This window comes from Nuphar pumila, chromosome 11 (assembly GCF_984573655.1).
Source record: "Nuphar pumila chromosome 11, dmNupPumi1.hap1.1, whole genome shotgun sequence".
Taxonomy (NCBI): Eukaryota; Viridiplantae; Streptophyta; class Magnoliopsida; order Nymphaeales; family Nymphaeaceae; genus Nuphar; species Nuphar pumila.
In genome coordinates this window covers 7,786,464-7,808,208 of record NC_143259.1, presented here as the reverse complement: position 1 = coordinate 7,808,208, position 21,745 = coordinate 7,786,464, and the positions used below count along the sequence as shown (strand labels likewise).

Sequence of the window (21,745 nt, the reverse complement as noted above, 5' to 3'; positions counted from 1 at the left end):
TAGTGATCTTAGCAACTGAAAGAAGATTTGAACTCAAAGTAGGTAAATAGAGAGCATGATGCTGACGGCTTGAGTCAAGCAGGGTAATTTTACCCGATCCTTTTAATGGAATGTGAGATCCATTTGCCGCTGAAACAGGTCCCAAATTATCATTGGGATGAAACTTATAGAAATAATCAGGTCGATTGACCATATGATCGGTAGCGCCTGAATCTATTACCCAAGGCAAAATATTTGAAACAGTTTTCATACCTGACTTTGTATGCTCTAAGACAGTAGCAGTGTGCGCAGCCACTTCTGTAGATCTTTGAAGACTCTGGAGAAGCTCAGTGATTTTTTCTAAGGCTGCAGCCGTATCTTGACGATTAGTGAGATTAACTTGTGTTGAAGATTCATCATATTTGCTGTTATTCTCCTCACGTTGATTAAGATTTTCATCTCGGCTACGATTGTCTCTATTGGGTTTACCGTTCAGCAGCCAACAACCATCACGAGTATGGCCAGTTTTCTTGCAATGGGTACATTTAAATGGCCGAGAAGAGTTTTTGGTATATCGGCCCTGATTGGGGCGATCAGACCCATGATCCCTATTGGCAATAAATACAGTTTTCTCTGAGGTTGCAGCAGTATTTTTGTCACCTAAAAATTCATCAGGATTCATAGCCTTTCTACGACTTTCCTCCCGCATAAGCATAGAGCACACGATGCCAAGTGAGGGAAGATCGGACATCATAAGAATCTGACTTCTAGCTTGCTCATAATCTGTTCCCAAACCAGCCAAAACTTGAAATATGTGTTCTTGTTCTCTTTGCTTTTGTATACAAATCAAATCTGTGGTGAGAGGACAATAGGAGTCCATCTCATCCCATTTCCCTTTAAGAATACCAATATATTCACTTAATAGCATATTCCCTTTCTTGAGATCACGAATTTTGTGAGAAATCTGATATAGACGAGCAATACTATATTTCTCACTGTAGAGTTCCCTAGCAGCATTCCAGATTTCTTCAGCAGTTTCTAGAAACATGAAGCCGTCAGAAATCTTAGTCTCCATAGAGTTCAGGAGCCAGGACATCACCATGTGATTCCCGGACTCCCACTTCTCGAACTTTGGATCATCAACTGCAGGTTTGGGTTTTCTTCCATTGACACATACCCAAGTTTCAATTTTCCGCTAAGGAACAAGGTGGCTGCCTTGGACCATGTCAAGTAATTCAGTCCATTTAAAAGAACATTTGTGACTCTGGTATTGGGATTACCTGATTCCACTATGATCCTTTGTTGCACCACAGAATCTTCAGACGCCATAAAGCAACCTAATTGATTCTCACGGTCCCAGCAAGCTTAAATGTATAGAGGCTCTGATACCATGATGAATTTTGCACAGCAAGAAGATAAGAAAGACAATGATTAACGTGGTTCAACCATGAAGGTCTACATCCACAGGAAAACAAAGGGAGCTATTCTTATTCAACACACTTATTTTCTTATCTTTCTAAACAACATAGTCAGGGCCTTATATAGGCATAAGAAGATAATCATAACAGGTCTCCAACGATATCCTTGATAAAGAGGGTAACTCTATCCAAATGATATAGGGAAGATATACCAAGGATAAGCCAAAGCAATGGATAAGCGTGAATAGGTAAGACACCCGTGTTTTCCTAAGAACTCGAGATTTCCTTTCAACAATTTGCGTTTTGTTTCTGGCGTCAGGGATTTAATTTTCTGTGTCCTGACCGTTGGTCGTGGCCTTCCAAACTCGTTTATTGTCACCGACTGTTTTTTTTGTGTAACAGAGGATGGAGAAGTGCAAGAAACCTTCTTCTTGCCAATTGATCAATTTGCTTGGGTTGGATAGTGCTCTCAAGAACGAGAGGTCAGATGCCTAGACTATCGATTTTTTTGTGCCAGATACATGGTTACGTTATTTGAAGCTCCATCTCTATTATTGTTGTTATTTACAATTATTCTTCGTGGTTTCAGTACGTGTCTCTCTCTCTCTCTCTCTCTCTCTCTATATATATATATATATATATATATATATGCGAGAGAGAGAGGAACATCGCTACACCCTTGTCATCGAACGGACGAGTGTATGGTGTGTGATTATACAACTTCATACAAGTGTTTTGGTCACAGCCGTGGTGTGCGATGGCACATCTGTTGCACTTTGTCATGACTCACTTATATAAATAAATAAATAGATAAATTATATATATATATATATATATATATATATATATATATATATATATATATATATATATGTGAGTGTGTGGTTCCTCCTAACGTTAGGAGGGTGCAGACAGTCTTAATTTTCAACTTTGTGTTTTTTTTTGTTGGAATCTAGTCTTGTAGGCATGATCTACATGGTATGATTAGTAGAAATATGCTTTTGGATAATCTGATTATGATATGTGAGGAGGTTTTTATAAGGCTTAAAAAATGGACGGCTCAGAAATTTCCTAAATTGAAACATTTATAAAAATCACATTTTAACCGAGAATTATGATTCAATTCTCAATTCCTAGCAAATGTAACACGCTGAACACATCTGTATGGTCAGATTTGACAAACATGGTTTGAAACATTGAAAATCAATACTGTCCACACCATATGAAGTTATGAACCTTAGGAGGAACTGATATATATATATATATATATATATATATATATATGGTAGCCTTAGAATATGAGAACTGAGTGCTAAAGCAATATTTTTCATGGTTTTTTATTTATTTTTTATTTTTTTTTCATAAATCTGATTGTACAGGTGTTCTGTATGCTTGGTTTTATTAGGACCGGCTCTTGGATCATTTTATTATAATGCATAATCAGATATTTTAAGGCTTGAAAATCGATGTTTCAAAATTTTCATAAATATTCAAGCATTTAAAATCATATTTTTTCTTCGAAAAGCATGGTCCAATAGCTGATTTCTAGCAAATGGAGCGTGCCTAACACTTCTTCAAGGTCAGATTTTCAAAAAAAGAAAAAGTGTTGAAAATGCCTAGTTCATACTCCAGTTCTTATATTCTAGTGTGTGTAATGTTTGGGAATTGCAGTTATTCATGTTGGTATCAAAGTGAGTGGCTGTGAGGGCAATGTGGTGGACAAAATGGACTTGACGGTTTTCCAATCGTGTCGGCTTTTTTTCATGCTTTATTGTTTTTATTTTATGTGGAGATTCTTTGTCTTATATCTCTCTGTTTGCACACAAAAAAGTGAAAATGCTGTAGAAATCTCATAAATGTCATAAATAGTTATTCTTATATATAAGTAGGGATGACCAGATGATAGATTGCATGTTGATTGTAGAACATAATGCACAAAAAGACATTAAAATAAGTAGTAGCAATTACATATAGCCAAGACACCAGCTCAAAAGCTTACAATGCACTCTTATCATTTTTTTATCAAAATGACATCTGCAATTCAATAATAATTTTCATTTTAATCATTCTATTATGCATGGGATGCAATAAGTTCACATTTTTGCACTAGGCCTACCAATGGATTTTCTACTAACAAAACCGTATATAAATGATCATGTCGTTCAACTAATACATCCATTTTTCAGTGCTAGGACTAACTTATTTACATGGTGCTATTCTTTTTAGATCAGACATATTGCACCTCTGTATACATGGTGCCATTCTTTTCCCCCAACATTATGGAAAAAAATGTGCATCGTGCATTGCCTCTGAGAGGCTCGCCTTGTAGATAGATAGAGAGAGCATTGGCTCGCATTGCAGAGAGAGAGAGAGAGAGAGAGAGAGAGAGAGAGAGAGAGAGAGAGAGAGAGAGAGAGAGAGAGAGAGAGAGAGAGAGAGAGAGAGAGAGAGCTTGGTTGTCAGTAGCGTTGGTGGTCATCGGTGGTTGGTGGTGGAAGGAGGAGAAGAGTCAACTTAGTTGACCTCCTTTTATACATTAAAAGCAATTAATCTCGGAATGAACCAGTACAAATATTGGTTCAACCTAGTGAATCAGGTCAGAACCGGTTGGTCATGTATCAGTCATGAATCGTCTGATTCAGGACTGACTCGACGAGTTGCCAAGTCGGGTGATTCCTAGCTGATTTACGCTCGAACTTGGCTAAAACAGGTTTGGGCTAGATGGGTGGCCCAGTTACTGAGCGATTCGATTCGACGTGGATGATTCTCGAGTCAAATCACCGGGTTTGCCAACTATGACATTAGGCGTCATGTGAAAAGAAGCAACCGAGTAAAAATCCACGAAGACATACTCAAAGGAGAGGAAGATGAGACCGCAACACCTGAGGTTGAGGTATTTGACTTCAAAAATTGTTGAAGTGTTTCCACCAATTGAGTGATTGAAATATCTTTAAGTTCACCACCTTTATTGCTTTCTTCATCACTCATTTTGATAGATTTTTCTCCAACAGAAGCCACTTTTTTCTTTAATTTTGGACACTCGGGTTTGATATGCCCCGACTCATTACAAAAATGACATATGATCTTTCTTGGTCCTCTATAATTTTTCCTCCCAAATTGTGAAGGCTTGTAGGTCTTCATGTTGTTCCCGACATACACTGCAAGAACTCCATTTCCGTCCTTGGTCATGCCAAGACGCATCTCCTCTTGGTCTGCAAGTGCCTCATTTAAAGGATGTGGAAATGAATGATGGAGAATGAAAACCCAAACTTGTTAAGAACCCCTATATATACATAAAAAAGAGAGGGAGAGCTAGCTGCTAGCTCAGCTAGCTCTAACAACTAGCTAAACTAGCCATTGTCATTATCCAACGGCTAGTTAACTAGCCGTTAGACCTAGCCCAATGGCTAGCTCCCAATGGACAAAAGTGTACTTAAAGGGCCTGAAAAATACAGAAAAATTAATACAATAAATACCTAAATACAAACTATAAAAAAATCATGTAAATATATATACATAAAGGGGGTAACTGAAATATGTCTACCAACCAAGTATGTTTACTAGTATGAACCAAGATTTAAGATTTTCATATGTTTTTTTGTTTTTTTTTCAAAAATTTCACCGTACGGCTGTGATCTAGACACTTGGTTTTATATAAACACTCTTGGTTCATCCAATTTTGATGTATAAGGACCTTTTAAGGGTTGAAAATCAATGGCTTAGAATTTTCATAAATATTCAAGCATAAAAAATCACATTTTTTGATCCGATTACGATGATCCAACAATCGATTCCTAGCAAATTTACCGTGCCAAATGCATATGCAGGGTTAAATTTGCAAAAAAACCTATGAAAATCTTGATTCATACCAATAAACATATTTGGTTGGTAAACATATTCCAGTTTCTTTACTTAAAGGTATATATATAAATGTACAAAGCGCGATATATGTATATGTATAAACATATACATATATTTAACAACCTTAGGCAATCAAATGCACCCTAATTGGTGAAGTTCCTTGGTTTGGATATGGTTTACGTGAACCACTTGCACCCCTATCTCTGAATGCTTCAAATAGTGTATTAATATATCAAATTTATGTAAGATTTAGTGCTTACAATACCTTTTCAGATTAAAGATTGAATAATTGTTAACTTATTTTTACTTGTTTTATGGTCTAACTTGTTAGACATTTTTTAACATTGTTTGTTTTCATGTTTTTCCCAAGGTAAGGGAACTGTATGGTCTTGATACTGAGGAAAGTTTTCGGAATGTTACAATTACTTTGGAAAACCGCCCAAGACCTTTATACTTCGGAGCAGCAACTCAAATTGGTTTGTTCTCACTATGTTCCTACCCTGCTTCGTTTCTGTGTATTTGATTAAACCAACATTGAAAAATGTTGATGTACAAATTACAAACTTCCTTTCTTGACTTTTTTTCGGTTTGATTTTAGGTGTATTACCTACAGAGGGAATACCTAGCTTATTGAATGCATTGTTCCCTACTGGTTGTGTTGGCCTTCTTGTGGCGTAAGTGTGCAGCAAAGACTTCTTTCTCTTTATTTCCAATTTTTTTTTTAAGTCAGTCGTTTCTAGCTACTATCTCTAAGTTTCTTCTTTGCCTTATTTTGTTGAAGACTGACTATCATTCTAGAGGAGACATGGCCTTAATGACTTCAATTTCTTGCTCATCTTCTAGAAACTTTTTGTTTTGGTTCATTTGTAGGTAATATACATCCTATGAATTCTAAACTAGGAGCTGAAGCATCTATTATTTTTTTGCTTTTGGTTAATTTAAATTATTCAGTCAAGTGACAGGTTGCTTATTACTGATGACTGTTGTCTGTTGGATGCATCAGATATCTGGTCTTATTTCTAATTAGCTGTAGTCGGTTGTTCAAGTGAAGTTTGCCAAAGTGATTTAAGATTTAGTGTGTTATCTTTTTGTAAATGTTTTTTCACTTGTCTCTTTTTTGAAAACTTTAGAAACTTAATTATTATTGTAATAACTATAAATTTTTAATGTGAATAATCGAAAATATTTACGTAAGATTACGTAATTTTGGATCTGGGAGCGATCCAAACTCAGGAAATCTGGTCTAAACTAGAGATAGAGCAGTGTAGACTTCAGAGAATCGATCCAAACTGGATTCAGATCATCCGGGACTCCAGAAAACCCATTTAACGACAAGCGGGTCAGATACGTAGTGGGTTGGATCGAGATCCAAATAACCCAGAGCCCAAAAGGGCATTCCAAGAAGAAAAAGCAAAGGGCAGGGGTATTCTGTGAAACAAGAAATGAAAAGGAGGAAATAAAGTAGTAGATGTGGGGAAAAGGGTCCTTTCCCAAGGAAGGGACCCCTCACCCCATAGGGTGCTACCGTGTGGCAGCTCCTCTCTCTCTCTCTCTCTCTCCCCTTTACATCCCTCCCTCCTCCCCTTTCTCCCTCTTCTCTCTCCCCTTTAGTCGACACTGCCCCCCCTTTCTCTCACCGCCTCTCATCCCTCTCGGTTTTTCTTTGCCGACCACCACCACCGAACCCACCACACGCCACCGTCGGGACCACCATCACTTCCGGCCACCTCCCTTCGGCCTCCTTTCTCTCTCTCACCCGTAGCTAGGGGTGGGCATCGGGCCGACTGGCCACAGGGATTCAAGTACAGCTCGACCCGGAGATGACCCGGCCCGTTTACTAATGGGCCAGGTTTTAGTCCGGTCCTTACGGACACGGGTTTGAAGAGCAACCCATGGCTCGGCCCAACAGGCCAATGTGAAGCGGGTCGGGTCGGGTTTAGTCCAACTCAACCCAAATCCATTTGTAAATAGTAATAATTAACAAGTTCTCAACATCCCATGCACCCAATTAATTATCTTTTTAGTTTTCATAAAGATAATTTAACTAATTAGGTAAATAGTAATAGTTCCCAAGTTACTATGCAATCATAGTTATCAAAAACACACTCAAGGTGAGGCGTTCTGCCCCTTGAGGTGCAGTAAATAGCGCAACAAAGAAAAAAAAGGAAAAACAGAAAAGAAAAGAAAAGAAAGAAAGAAAGAAAGAAAAGAAAAGAAAGGAAAGAAAGAAAGAAATAAAGAAAGAAAGAAATAAAGAAAGAAAGAAAGAAAGAAAGAAATGGAAGGAAGGAAAGAAAGAAAGAAAAAAAGAAAAGGAAGGAAGAAAGGAAGAAAGAAAAAGAAATTAAGAAAGAAACAAAGAAAAAGAAAAAAAGAAAAAAGAAAAAAGAAAAAAGAAAAAAGAAAAAAGAAAAAAGAAAAAAGAAAAAAAACTATTTATATTTGCAATTTTCTGTAGAAGAAGAAAAAATGTTAGCTTTGCTATTTATTTGCAATTTTCTGTTTCTTATTAATTGTTACTTTATCAATAAAGCATTTCTACTATTTATTTATATTTGTAGATATTTTTAAAGGTTTTTTACCTTGCATTCTGAATGTGTTGCCTATGATATGTCTTAGTTGACTTATTGCTGAGCAGATTCCAAAGATTTTAGAGGCTTCTGAGAATCTGAAGTCTATTTTACCACCAGGATATCCATATGGTTGGTTTTTGTGCTATAACCTATGTCACAGGGATTCGGCTAGCAGGGTGCCGCACCCGCGTCAACGAAAAAGAAGAAAATCCTTTACGAAAAAGAGAAAATCCTTTACGAAAAAGAAGGATCAGGATTGAAAAGGCAGGAGCAGCAGCAGCAGCAGCAGCAGCAGCTGTCAGCAGATTTTTTTTTTAAAAATTCCGCAGCCCATTTCATAGGGCAATTTAAAAAAAAAAATCCAAAAAAAATGGACCTAAATGATCCTGGGTGCGGTCAACGCACCTAGGATCGGGTTGACCGCACCCGGTGCCACACCCGCACCCGCACCCGCGTCGAGTCGCGTCGACGCGGGTGCAGCACCCTGCTAGCCGAATCCCTGTGACATAGGTGAAGAACAGATCAAGCGGCTTATACCTGCTACTGATTCAAAGGGGAAAAAGGTTGGGGAGGAATGGTTTACCACTAGAAAGGTTGAAGAAGCATTATGCAGGTATTTGTTATTTGACTAAGATAAAAGGTCGACATTTGACTCAGAATAGTTCCTTTTTCTTTGATCCTTTTCAAATGGAGATCGTGTCATAGTCTGTGTATGTAATAATTTACAAGTGAAATGGATATGTAGGTACCATGCAGCGAGGCAAAGTCAATGGTCATGGATATTTTAAGAGGTCTTTCTAGTGAACTACAAGCGGAAATTAACATCCTGATGTACTCATCCACTCTGCTGGTAATAGCAAAGGCATTATTTTGTCATGTCATGTCTGCCCGATCACATCAGATGAGAGTATTCTCTTTCATTATATTTAATGGGAATCTTTGTCAGGTTTAATGAATTGTTTGTCATTGCTCTTTTGGGAAGCTTCCATTCTTGCATATATTTTGTTACTGTTTCTCATAAGTTGCATCTGATTCTCTAACTTCCATGCTAGAGCCTCTTTGCACATATTCAATGTCCAAAAGGTGCTTTCTTAAAGTTTATCTGTTTGTTTGCTGCATTAGATTGCATCATTCATTTTGTCTATGTTATTATCTTGCATATTGAGTTTGTAAATGTGTATAAAACTTGGATGTGGATCATTGAAACAAATAAATAAATAGCAGTAGCACATATATATATATATATATATATATAAAACTGAGAGAGAGAGAGAGAGAGAGAGAGAGAGAGAGAGAGAGAGAGAGAGAGAGAGAGAGAGAGAGAGACCCAACCTCTTGGTCTACCAACCAAGTTGTTGTGAGAGAGTACATGCATATATGTGTGTGTGCACGCACATGTGAGAGAGAGAAGGATACAAACGTTTGTACTGTGCAGATGATGCCGAAAAAATCCACTTTCTGAGAGAGAGAGAGAGAGAGAGAGAGAGAGAGAGAGAGAGAGAGAGAGAGAGAGAGTCGAAAAGCGATCAACATTACTTAAAAGTGAAACTCAACAAAGCGTTGAGTCCCACAAGCACAAACACAACAGCAAAACATGAAAACACCATTTACACAAAAGACTGAAAAAACCCGAACACAAAACAGAAAACTTATCAAGGACCATCGACATCTAGATGGGGATCGGTTGGTGGCAGAGGCAGGTCTTTGAGATATATGCGGAAGATAGCATACACATCAGCCAAGACCCTATGAGTCAAATGGTTAAGGTTGTACGGGACATCCCGAAAAGTACCATCATTTCTGACCATCCATATGAACCACCACATTGTAAATAACCAAACTCTCCAAATAGTCCTCCACTTCTTTTCACGTCTAATTATAGCAGGGCCGAGGATAAGATCTAACACAAAGCAGCCCTCCCGCATAACAACTGATGGAGCCCTCCAAGTTTTAGAAATCAATTCTCGAAACACTTCACACGACCAAAAAAGATGTTGTGTAGTTTCTTCAACTTGTTGACAAAGCACACACCAACTGAGAAACTGAAACCCCATCCTCTTGATATTGTTATGGGTTTGTATCCGGTCACGAAGAATCAACCAAGCCAATACCTTGGTCCTCGGAGATGGTCCCTTCCCCCATAAAGCATTTTTGGGGATCCAGCTCGGACCTGGAGGTAAAAGAGAACGGTAGACCTTGTGGACTTGGAAAACTCCTGCATTCGAGACTACCCATTGAAGCTAAGATCTCTCTACCCCCACGTCCAAATTCCTATCAAGAAACAAACGCAATGCCCTAAACCACATTTTCCTCAAATGTGATGTGTATGGTCCACGAGCCCCCCGACGAACAACAAACAAATCGATTATACCATATTTCCTTTTACGCAAAGCAAAAATTCCTAAGCCAGCCATAGTCCTTGGCATAACGATGGGGTCCCATCCCACCAAGTGCCTCTTATAAGGTCCATTTACACCACACCACAAAAACTTTGACAGGACGCGCTTAAGCTGTTGCTCAACGTTGACAGGCATGACACAAACCGACATGAAAAATTCTGGAATCGCTGACAAAACATGCCTGATCAAAGTAATTCTGCGTGCAAGAGACAAATATCTGGCACGCCAAGACTGAAGCTTAAGACACACCTTGTCAACAATTTTAGAGGTTGACTTGACTTGTAGGGGGAGCCCCAAGTACTTGATCGACAACAACCCTAAAGCACAATTGAAAATTTTTTCCACCGTGTTTTGACTGGTCGGATCGCCATTCAGAAGCGTGATCGAACACTTATTTTCATTGAGCCTCAACCCAGACAAAGCTGAAAAAATATGAGAATAAGCCTTACGCGAAGCATCTGCCGTAGTGAAGCCCTTCCAAAGACTAGCATATCATCTGTATATTGTATAATATGCCCAGAAAAACCTTGGATATCCAACGACTGTACGAAGCTCATTATCTGCGCGCGTCTAAGAACCACCGTAAGTCCTTCTGCCACTGTATTAAACAAAAGCGAAGATAATGGACATCCCTGCCGTAGGCCGCGCCACAATGAAAACTGCTCACCCTTTACCCTATTAATGGACACCATGGCTTGTGCATTGGTAAGGAGCTTTGACACCCATATGAAAAAACGACTACCGAATCCCATGTGATTCATCACTTACAAAAGAAAAGGCCAGTACACAGAATCATATGCTTTATTAAAATCAAACATCAACACGAAGTAAGAGAAAGAAATAACTCATGCCCGAGAGAGAGAGAGAGAGAGAGAGAGAGAGAGAGAGAGAGAGAGAGAGAGAGAGAGAGAGAGAGATGTTTGTACCATGCAAATTATGCCGGATCATACCCATATCTGTGTTTGACATGGTCCATTTGCTAAGAACTAACACCTGGATTGTGTTTTTTGCCAAGAAAACATGCTTTTTTGACCCTTGAAGATAAGAAAAATTCTGGGCCAGTGATTTTTCATTTTTTACACATTGTAATTGGATGATCCAAGAGTTGTTCCCACAAAACCAAACATGTGGGTCACATCTGTAATATGGTCAGATTAAAAAATTCAAGAAAAACGAAGAATGAAAAGAGAGAAAAAAAAGAAACTGGGTGTTTGCATGGTATGGATGTTCCAGTGTGTGTAATCACAAGTCCGTATGTGTGTTACTATATGTATGTGCTTACCAATGGTATTATTGACAGTTCCATACTATCTAGTAGAAAGTCCAAGTTACAAGCAAACCCTGTTGATGTGTTTGCCATGTTTTATTTACTAGGAAACATGCATTAAATCAAATAGTTTTGTTGTAAAATTTCATTTCTTTATTGTCAGTATGTTGTTTTTACACATGATGTTCTCATAGTGATCATTGCCATGCATATAATCAAGGGAAGGTGTTAACCTTTGTCAAAGGTCTTCTATAAGTTCAGTCACACGGATGCTTCACTTAGCATGTATGGGATGGACATAACACTGTTGGGTGTAGGAAGAGGAGAAGAGGGAATTCAAATAAAGAAAAACAATGGGAACCACTTCTTTATGGAGTGTGTTTGGACTTTGATGATGTGGAATAGTCCATATTGAAGGATTTCAAAATAGTTGTGGGCTTTATTACCTACAACGAGATTCTTACACTTGTTCCAAAGAACAAGGGAGTGGGATGACTACCACGCGCGCGCCGTGCCATGTCGAGCTGAGCCGAGTCGGGCTCGGGTAATTGGCCCTTTAGGGCCATATCCATTCTAAGTCCAATGATCTTTTTGTCCCAGATTACTGTTTTTTATTTGGATTAAATAATGGGTTAAGAGAAATGGATAACAGATCGATCCGTTATCGGGTCATGACCCCTCGTATTCTGTAACGGGTCTCTTTCACGTTTTGTAACCGTTTGTGGGTTATAAAACGTGGTTAGGGCTGGGGTTACAGATACACGAAGTCTCCTGGCTCTCGTGAACTTCGTTTTCTCTCTCCCTACTGTTATCTCTCTCTCTCGCTCTCCTACGTTTCTCAGAAAGGGGTTTTCTGCAACAACGGTTCAGAGAGGTTGTCTTCGAAGGACGATCTACCGTCAGAGTGCATCAATCCAGATCGTCGAGGCTATTGTATCCTGGGGGAAGGACGCCAGACCCTATTTGCATCGTATGTGGGGGCGAATCTTCTCTAAGGGGAGTACTTTCATACGCCTTAGCCTGTTATATAATACTAACATGTTACTGTTGTTTTTATTATGTTCTATGCATCTGTTTGGTCATTTGCATTTGTTTGGATTTTGGTATAATATGGAAATTGACATGTTTGTTCTCTGTTTATGTTTCGATCGACTGTTAATCATGATTATCGTATTGATACCCATTTTGAATTCTATCATGATGTTGATTGTGAAACAATTTGATCTGAAATTTGGTTCAACAGTCTTAGAGAAGATTTTAAGCATGTCAACTTCATCTAGTTTTGTACCAAAAGTGGACATGTTCGGTATGCCTGAAAAATTTGTCGGTCAGAATTTCAAGCGTTGGCAACAACGCATGAAAATCTCGTTCACGACTATAGGTCTGTTATCTGTTCTAGAACTCGAATGCCTTTCGATTTCTGAGACTGACTCTGATCCTGCTGCGGTTAATGCGACTGTAGAGTGAAAAGAGAATGACAGTATATATCGTGGTTGCATTCTGTTGGCTCTGTCCAACACCTTGTTCGATTTATACTGTTATTCGTCTACCACTGCTAAAGCCTTATGGGATAAAAGTATAATATCGAAGACCAAGGTCTTGAGAAGTACTCGGTTGCCAAGTTTTTGAAATATCAGATGGTAGAGGGCAAGTCGGTCGCTGAACAGGCACATGAGTTTCTGCTGTTGCTTCTCAGTTTGGCTGAGGCTGATATGAAACTTTCGGAGAAGTTTCAAGTTATGACCATCGTGGAAAAATTTTCTAAGTTTTGGGTAGACTTTGGTATGTCTCTCAAGCACCGTAGAGGAAAGATCTCCCTGGATGATCTTATGGTAGCCATAACCATCGAGGAAGAGCATAGGAGTCAGAAACAAGTTGTGATGCCAACTGAACAACCTAAAGTGAATATGATGACCAAATCTTTTAAAGGCAAAGGACAAAAACTGAAATCTGCAATGAAAAACCAATTTAAACCTAAGGCCAAAATCCAGAAGAAGCCAAAGAACAAACCGTGCGGGAACTGTGGACAGGTTGGGCACTTGGCTAAGGAATGTCCTTCCAAGAAGGCCAAGGCTCATGGGACCATAGATAGAATGCCTCAAGTCAATATGGTGACTGATGTCGTTGGGACCAGTACTGGGTATGTTTCTGTTAACCCGCAAATCTATCATGTTTATAAGCCGACTGAGTGTCTGGTTGACACTGGGGCTAATGTGCATGTTTGTGCTGATAAGTCTGTCTTTATCTCATACCAAGCTGTTGCAGGCAGATTCGTGACTATAGACAACTCAATGACTGCAAAGGTATTAGGGATTGGACGCGTGGATCTGAAGTTTCCTTCATGATGAGTTCTATCTCCAAAATAGCCTGACTGGATCCAGGACAGATTGATTGGATCTGGGGCCTGCTGGACTGGATCATGGACAGTCTGATTGGATCCAGATCTGCCTGACTGGATCCAGGATCATCTGACTGGGTCCAGACCTGTCTGACTGGGTCCAGATCCGAGACTGATCCAGTCAGATCTGGACTTGGTTAATCTGGATCTAAGACATGTCCAGATTGAACTGGGTCTGAACTGAAAACCCAGGTCCAGACCCGAATGATTCTGTTTGGACCTTGGTTCAACCGGATCGGTACAGATCCGATCCGGTCTGAACCGGTTCTACCTGAACCCACAAATAACCGAATCGGTTTGGCTTGAACCGGTTCGATATGAACCGGTTCGACTCGAACCGGTTCGACCCGAACCGGTTCACCCATCTCACAAGACCCGGTTCGGTCTGGGTGCGACCCGGACCGACCCGGTTCGGTCTGGGTCGCACCCAGGCCGAACTAGATTATTTTTTTTTCCAAGGTATTCGGTCTGGGCGCGACCCAGACCGACCCAGTTCGGTTTGGGTCATCCCAGACCGACCCGGTCTGCTTAAAAAGGACCGAAAGGGGCAAAGCCCCTTTCGTTTACAGGGAGGGGGCGGCCACCTGCCGACCCTCTCCACTGTACCCAGGAGGGCATCGGCCGGTGGCCGGTTCCGGCCGCCCCCAATGCAGGGAGATCGGCCACCGGCGTCGGCCGGCTGGCCGATCCCCTCACTCTCTCTTTCCCCCACTCTCTGTTTATGATTTTTTTTTTCAATAACTGCAACTCGCCGGCAACAATGGCTGCCCCCCCCCCCGAGTTCAGATTTAAAAGAGAAGAACAAAGAAGAACGAAGAAGAAGACAGAGGGGTGGCTTACCTCTCTGCCGCTGCCGCCGCCGCCGGTAAGTCTTCTTCTCTCTCTCTCACTCTCTTTCTCTTTGTGCAAGGTGCGGAAGGAGGGCCTGCGTGGGGGTTTTTATAACCCTCACGCAGGGTGAGGGGGTGAGGATAACCTCGCCCCCCCTTTCCGCGGATTATGGGGGGTGAGGTTTATCCTCACCCCCACTCGTTACGCGGTTTCCCCTTTGGGGAAACCGTTTTTTTTTTAAGTTAATCCCCTCCGACGACTTCGCCGGAGGGGGTTTTTACAGTTCTACTGACACTCGTGATCTTCAGGATGATGATAACATGCCTATTGCTCTACGAAAGGGGACAAGACAATGTACCTTATATCCCATATCTCATTTTGTCTCCGATGCCAGAATTGGAAATCAGATGAAGTCTTTTATTTCAGCCTTATCTGCTGAAACCATTCCTCTGAACTATCAACAGGCATCGCTTGATAATTGCTGGAAGCTGGCTATGCAAGAAGAAATGGATGCTATAGTATCTCAGCATACATGGGATCTAGTTGATTCCCCAGCAGATGCCGACATTGTTGGATGTAAATGGGTATGTACAATAAAGTACAAATCTGATGGTTCTATTGAAAGGTACAAGGCCAGATTAGTCGCGAAAGGGTATACTCAGACATATGGTATTGATTTCTTTGAAACTTTTTCTCCTGTTGCACGGATGGGTACCATTCGTCTTGTTCTCTCAGTAGTTGTTCAACATGGTTGGAACTTGTGTCAGTTAGATGTGAAAAATGCCTTTCTATATGGGGATCTATCTGAGACCGTTTACATGCACCAACCTCCTGGTTTCGAGGTTGAGGGGGAGTGTCAGAAGGTGTGTAGATTGAGAAAGGCGATTTATGACTTGAAACAGAGTCCTCGAGCATGGTTTCACAAGTTGTTTGAAGTAATGTCATGCTTTGGCTTTAACAGGTCAGCAACAGATCATACACTATTTATCAAGAAAACTAGCTCTGGCATAGTTGTTATGGTGGTACATGTGGATGACATCATTCTTACAGGAGATGATGTGAAAGCTATTGAAGCCACAAAGGCTCATCTTCAAAAACACTTTGTTACAAAAGACCTTGGTTCACTCAGGTATTTTCTGGGTATAGAAGTTGCCAGGAGCCATGTAGGGATGGTTTTGTCTCAACGGAAGTATGTTCTTGACTTATTAAAGGAAACGAGAATGTTGGGAGCTAAACCAACAAATATTCCCATGGACCATAAAGTTCAGTTGTTTGAAGAAGGGTCAAAACCGGTTGATAGCAAAAGCTATCGCTCCCTAGTAGGAAAGCTACTGTATGTAACTGTGACCAGGCCAGATATTGCTTTAGCAGTAAGCAAAGTTAGTCAGTTTATGGATAAACCAACTGAGGTACACTAGAATGCAGCTATTATGATTCTCAGATACCTAAAATCTTCTCCTGGAAAGGGGTTATTGTTCAGAAAAGGTGGAACTCTTGAGATAGTGGCCTATTCTGATGCTGACTATGCAGGATCTGTAGTGGATAGAAAATCTACCACAGGATTCTGTGTGTTTCTGGGAGACAACTTGATTTCTTGGAGAAGTAAGAAACAAAATGTTGTTTCTAGGTCGAGTGCAGAATCAGAATATCGGGCTATGGCCCAAACAACTGCTGAATTGATATGGGTTCGTATTATTCTTAATGATCTTCAGGTGAAAGTTTCCTCTCCCATGACCATGATGTGCGATAATAAAGCGGCAACATATATAGTGAACAATCTTGTATTTCATGATTGAACAAAGCACATTGAGGTTGATTGCCACTATATAAGAGATATGGTTCAAGCTGGTCATATCACTACCAAATACCTAAAGTTTGAAGACCAAGTTGCAAATATGTTTACAAAACCTCTTGCTAGACCAAATTTCTCAAAATGTTGTGACAAGCTGAGCATGATTGATATCTATGCTCCAGCTTGAGGGGGAGTGTGTTGAGAATAGGTGGTTTTAAGTTAAGTCTTTTTATATTAGAGGCTATTTGAATTTTTGATTTTATAGTAGGCTTAAATGTAATTATTCTTTTTAGCCTCTCTCTATTTAATATAGAGAGAAGCCCTAATACCTAGTTAACGAGTTCTATTCTTTGCAGCCGTCTCTCTCTCTCTCTTTTCTCTCTCTCTCCCTTTCTCTCTCTCTCTCTCTCTCTACCTAGGGTTCGGGACATCTCTTCTCTTCTTGAACAAGAATAAAATAAGTGCTTAGTTTAACTACATAATCATTGATTTTTTGTTTGGACAAATTAGAGCAGAATGTATCAGATTTATCCAGCTTTTGTAAAATAGTGTACTTCTGGAGCGTGTATATATTGTATATTCTGCTTATTGACTTGATCATTTACTGTTTCACAGTGAAGGTAGAAGGAAGAATTGGGTCTTTCCAACTCTTACAGAGTTCTGCAGCCCTACGGTAATGATGTGCTACTACTCCCAACCCTAAAATAATAATCAAGTAAAAATTTTCTCCCCTCTTGACTGAGAATGATATTAAATCCATGAAAACTCTATTTTTCTTTTGTTCTGCTACCGAGAAAAGTATCCATCTTAGCTTAGGGTAAGCTCATCAGCTTATGTTTGGTTAATAACTCTTATTGCAGACAAATAATCTGTTTTATTTTCACACTTTTTGTGAACCCATTATCATGATGATTCTTATACTTTCATGCATCTATGTGAAACAGGAAAAAAAATAAGAAAGTGATCCAGTGAAAATGGAACTAGTTGGTTTATCACCATTTTGGTTCAACATTGCACAAGGCAATGACATAAAAAACTCTATAAAAATGCCATCAATGTTTCTTTTGACTGGGCCAAATGGTGGTGGTAAATCAAGCATGCTTTGGTCAATTTGTGCAGCAGCTTTACTTGCTGTATGTGGCTTGATGGTGCCAGCCGAATCAGATGTTATCCCTCATTTTGATTCTATTATGCTTCACATGAAATCTTATGATAGTCCTGCCGATGGGACAAGCTCCTTTCAGGTAAACAAACTTTAGTTCCTTCTTGTGGTTATTTATTTATCGGGATCTGAGATTATGAGTATCTGATAATTTAAATTGTTTCTTGGTAATCTTTAATCTTGGATTAAGACCTTGCCAACACCAGAAAACCCATCTTGCTTTTAAGATGTAATTTTCATGGTCTCACTGCTATTTTATAACTAAGTGTTTTATTAGTATCACATTTTATGGACATTAGCAAAACAAATATCACTAAAAGGTATTTGACTAGCTTCCATTAGTATTATGATGGACATACTGTCTTTTACTCCTTTGTTTCAATAACTCGATATGCCTATTTAAATAATGAAGTATCATCATTCAGGGACAGAATTGCTAGTTGAGGAAGCGGGAACGAGAAGTGATTTGGAAAGCGGAAGCGACAAGTGGGAAGCAAGACACTTCTAAAATTTTAGAAAGCGGGAAGCTCAAAATGACTTAGAAGCGAATCGAGAATCATCTCGTAAGCGAGAAGTGAAGCGAACCAGAATCAACCTAGGAATTGAACCAGAAGTGAACCAGGATTGGAAGGAGAAATGAAGAGGTAAACGACCTTGGATTTGAGTGGGAAGCAAAAGAAAAATGAATAAGAATCAAATAAGAAACAAAAATGTAATTATATTTTTCTTAATTTACCAAAATATAAAATTTATGTTATCATTGACAAAATAAAACATGAGTAGATAACATTAAAGTTGATCTATTAATCTCAAAATTGAATCATATATGCAAGTGCAATAATTTAACAAATGCATCTTGTTGCAAGCATTTAATAATTAAGATTTTCTTGAATAGAAGTATAGAACCCAACAATTTCAAAGTATCTAGTTTGAACGTTTCACAATATGTTGTTAATAATATCGCAAGATTATCTTGATAATTGTCACAAAAAACTTAGAATAGTAAAAACTAAAAACATACAATTAAATGTAAACTAAAAACAAAGAGAGAGAGAGAGAGAGAGAGAGAGAGAGAGAGTTGGGATTTGGGATTTGGGAATGAAAACTACAAACCTTTCTCGATTTAGGTTTTTTTTCACAAAAGTTTTATAATGACTATTTTGCCTTTTTAAAAACACTGTTTCTTTTTTTTTTAGTAAAAAGTAGTTTATTAAGTGGTAAAACTCTCCAAGCCTCAAAATATCACGTTTCCCTTAGATGGGAAGCTCGCTTCCCCAATAAATGTGGAAGGTGGAAGCGAGCTTTGCATTTAAAAGGCGTGCTTCCCAGAGCGTTTCGGAAGCACCGTGTTTCGTGCTTTGAAAGCATGTTTCGGGGAAGCGCACTTCCCCATTGCTAATAGTGTTTCCGGTAACCCTGTTCTGAGGCATATGCTGTTCCTGGGATTGCTCATAAACATCACTTACATCTTTAACTGATTGTCAGTATTGAATAAAATTTGTAAGCCGGCACTTGTGCATCTATAAACATACCTAGGAAGCAGTTAACATTTTAATTTTTGGAAGTATATTGATTTAAAATTGAAAACCTCTCTGTATCTTTGTAGGTTTTTGAGAATGTGTCCTTTTTTTTTCATCTTAATCTAATGCCACAAATAATTCAGATGGAGATGTCAGAGTTGCAGTCCATACTGTATGCAGCAACCTCAAGAAGCCTCGTGCTTGTGGATGAAATATGTAGGGGAACAGAAATTGCAAAAGGGACTTGTATTGCTGCTAGCATTGTAGAGATGCTTGACAGGGTTGGTTGCTTCGAATCATTTCTACTCATTTACATGGATTATTTGATCTGCCCTTGAGTCCAAAGTATACTGCATACAAAGCCATGGGAACAGAGATTGTGGATGGACAGCTGAAACCAACATGGGAACTGTTGGATGGGATTTGTAGAGAGAGACTTGCTTTCGAGATAGCCAGAAATGAAGAGATTGCTGACAACATTGTCAGCAGAGCTGAGTAAATTTATCTGTGTGTGTGGAGAGAAAGGGTTGAGGTTGATGAAGAAACTGTTCTTCATTCATGTTCTTGCATCAATTCTGATCAAACTCAAAGATTGTCTGCAGGCATCAATCATGCCTTCATTTCTTCTGAATCTTTGTCATCCAAAGCAACAGTTGAACTGTCAAAAAGGAAACCTAAAACAACAGTTAGAGGTGAGGACAGTGGTGCAAATTCTTCATTAATTGCTTATGAAACAGATGCCAGTACAACTTCAAGATCAGAATTCTCAGACATGGACATGGGTACTACTGAAGAAGCATTCTCTTCAATAACTGACAGACGTGTTACAGGTAAAAAAATCCATAAGTTTTCTAAATGCTGTTTTATTTCCACTTGTATCAACTTGCTTGTTTTTATTTATTTATAGCTGTCTGTATTACCAAAGTGAAAAGTGGAGAGCAAATGGCAGCACACCTGGGTGCCCAGAACATTCTAAAAATAAAAAAGATGTAAAATAACCAAATAACCCGTAAAGGGGAGGAAGGCAAATGCTCAATTTAGGCCCTGGCACAACTTTAACTAAGCTGACGCAGTAGCAAACCTATATTGCCTTGCCTAGTTTGCCTGGCACTTGTTTTTCTCACTTTCGATAACATAGGTAGCCCCATAATTGGTGCTGTTACAAACTTGGATTCTTTACTTTAATAGCAAATTCTTTTGGGTGAATTCGGTGAATAAGCCTTCCCAGGCGTGGAACTCTTGCTTGTTGGATGCTTTCCAGCAAGTCCTTGCTTGCTTGCGGTGCTCAGGACTCTGGAACTTGGGATGAGATTTCAAGTTCAGGCAGCTTACCTGGGATGCTTTGAGATTTCAAGTTCAGGCAGCTTACCTGGGATGCTTTGCATATATGATTTTTTTCCTTTTTTGGCTTTTGGTTTTATTGATTGGCAAGTTTGATGGGATAAGATGGCCATGCCTCTACCTGTTTGATCACCAATTCCAAATGTAGCTGTTTCATCTGTGGTATTCCTTCTTTAAAGTTTTCTTGTTTTGCAGCAAAATCCAAGAGGCTAATACAGCATGTTAAGTATGGAATAAACATGATCTGTCAAAAGAAGTTGATTGAGCTTTACAAGCAAAAGAGCTCGTCGAAGCTTGTGGAGGTTGATTGCATTCCAATTGGTGCTAAGGAACTCCCCCCACCTTCAACAGTAGGCACTTCAAGCGTATATGCAGTAATCAGGCCTGATGAGAAGATCTATGTTGGACAGGTAAATTTCTAAAACAATTACATCAGTTGTGTAGAGTAATAATCATTCTAATAATACATGAGTTACTAAAACTGCATAATTTGAATGGCTTTTCAGAGATGATCTCGCAGGTCGAGTTCGTGCTCACCTTTCAGAGGAAGGCTTGCGAAGTGCACCAATTCTTTATGTTGTAGTCCCATGGAAGAGCTTGGCTAGCCAACTTGAAACTCTTCTCATCAACCAACTTCCACTTCAGGGATTTCAGCTCACCAACAAAGCTGATGGTAAGCATAGGAACTTTGGCACTGCTAATCTTGGTTTAGAGACATTACCAAGTGCCAGTGAGTAGATCATCGAGGAGTTCCAGTTCTTCTAGCGGTTCCTCACTTTTGTCTTGGAGGCAGTTTTGTAGTTAGTAACATGATGTAATGCTGTGTAAATTACGTACAAGCGAGTCACTCTTTTTGCTGGGTGTACTAAGGAGCACCAATTTTGTAGATTCATTGGAATATTCTGTGCAGGGGCGTAGCTAGGATTCATGTGAGGGGGGGGGGGGGGGAGGCAAACAGGGGTGTAGCAAAAAATTTTTTTATTTGTGCGATAGTCAGGGGTTCGGGGGCAGCGGCCCCCAAATTTTTTTTTTGAGATAAAATAAAAAATGGCTACAATTATTAATAAAAATATATTTCATATGGACAAATCAAACTATTTGCTGCAGTCAGGGCTGGGCTACAAAAATGGATAGAAATCTATTTCATATGGAATCAGGGCTGGGCTTTAAAAAAAAAAAATTAACTGTTTCGGGAGGCAGGACT

The 21,745-nt window shown here is 39.4% G+C and overlaps 1 pseudogene; it reads left to right on the top strand.

Annotated features, from left to right (window-relative positions):
• Nucleotides 1-1,802: 1,802 nt before the first annotated feature.
• On the top strand, nt 1,803-21,279 carry LOC149821817 (DNA mismatch repair protein MSH1, mitochondrial-like; annotated as a pseudogene).
• Nucleotides 21,280-21,745: the final 466 nt, after the last annotated feature.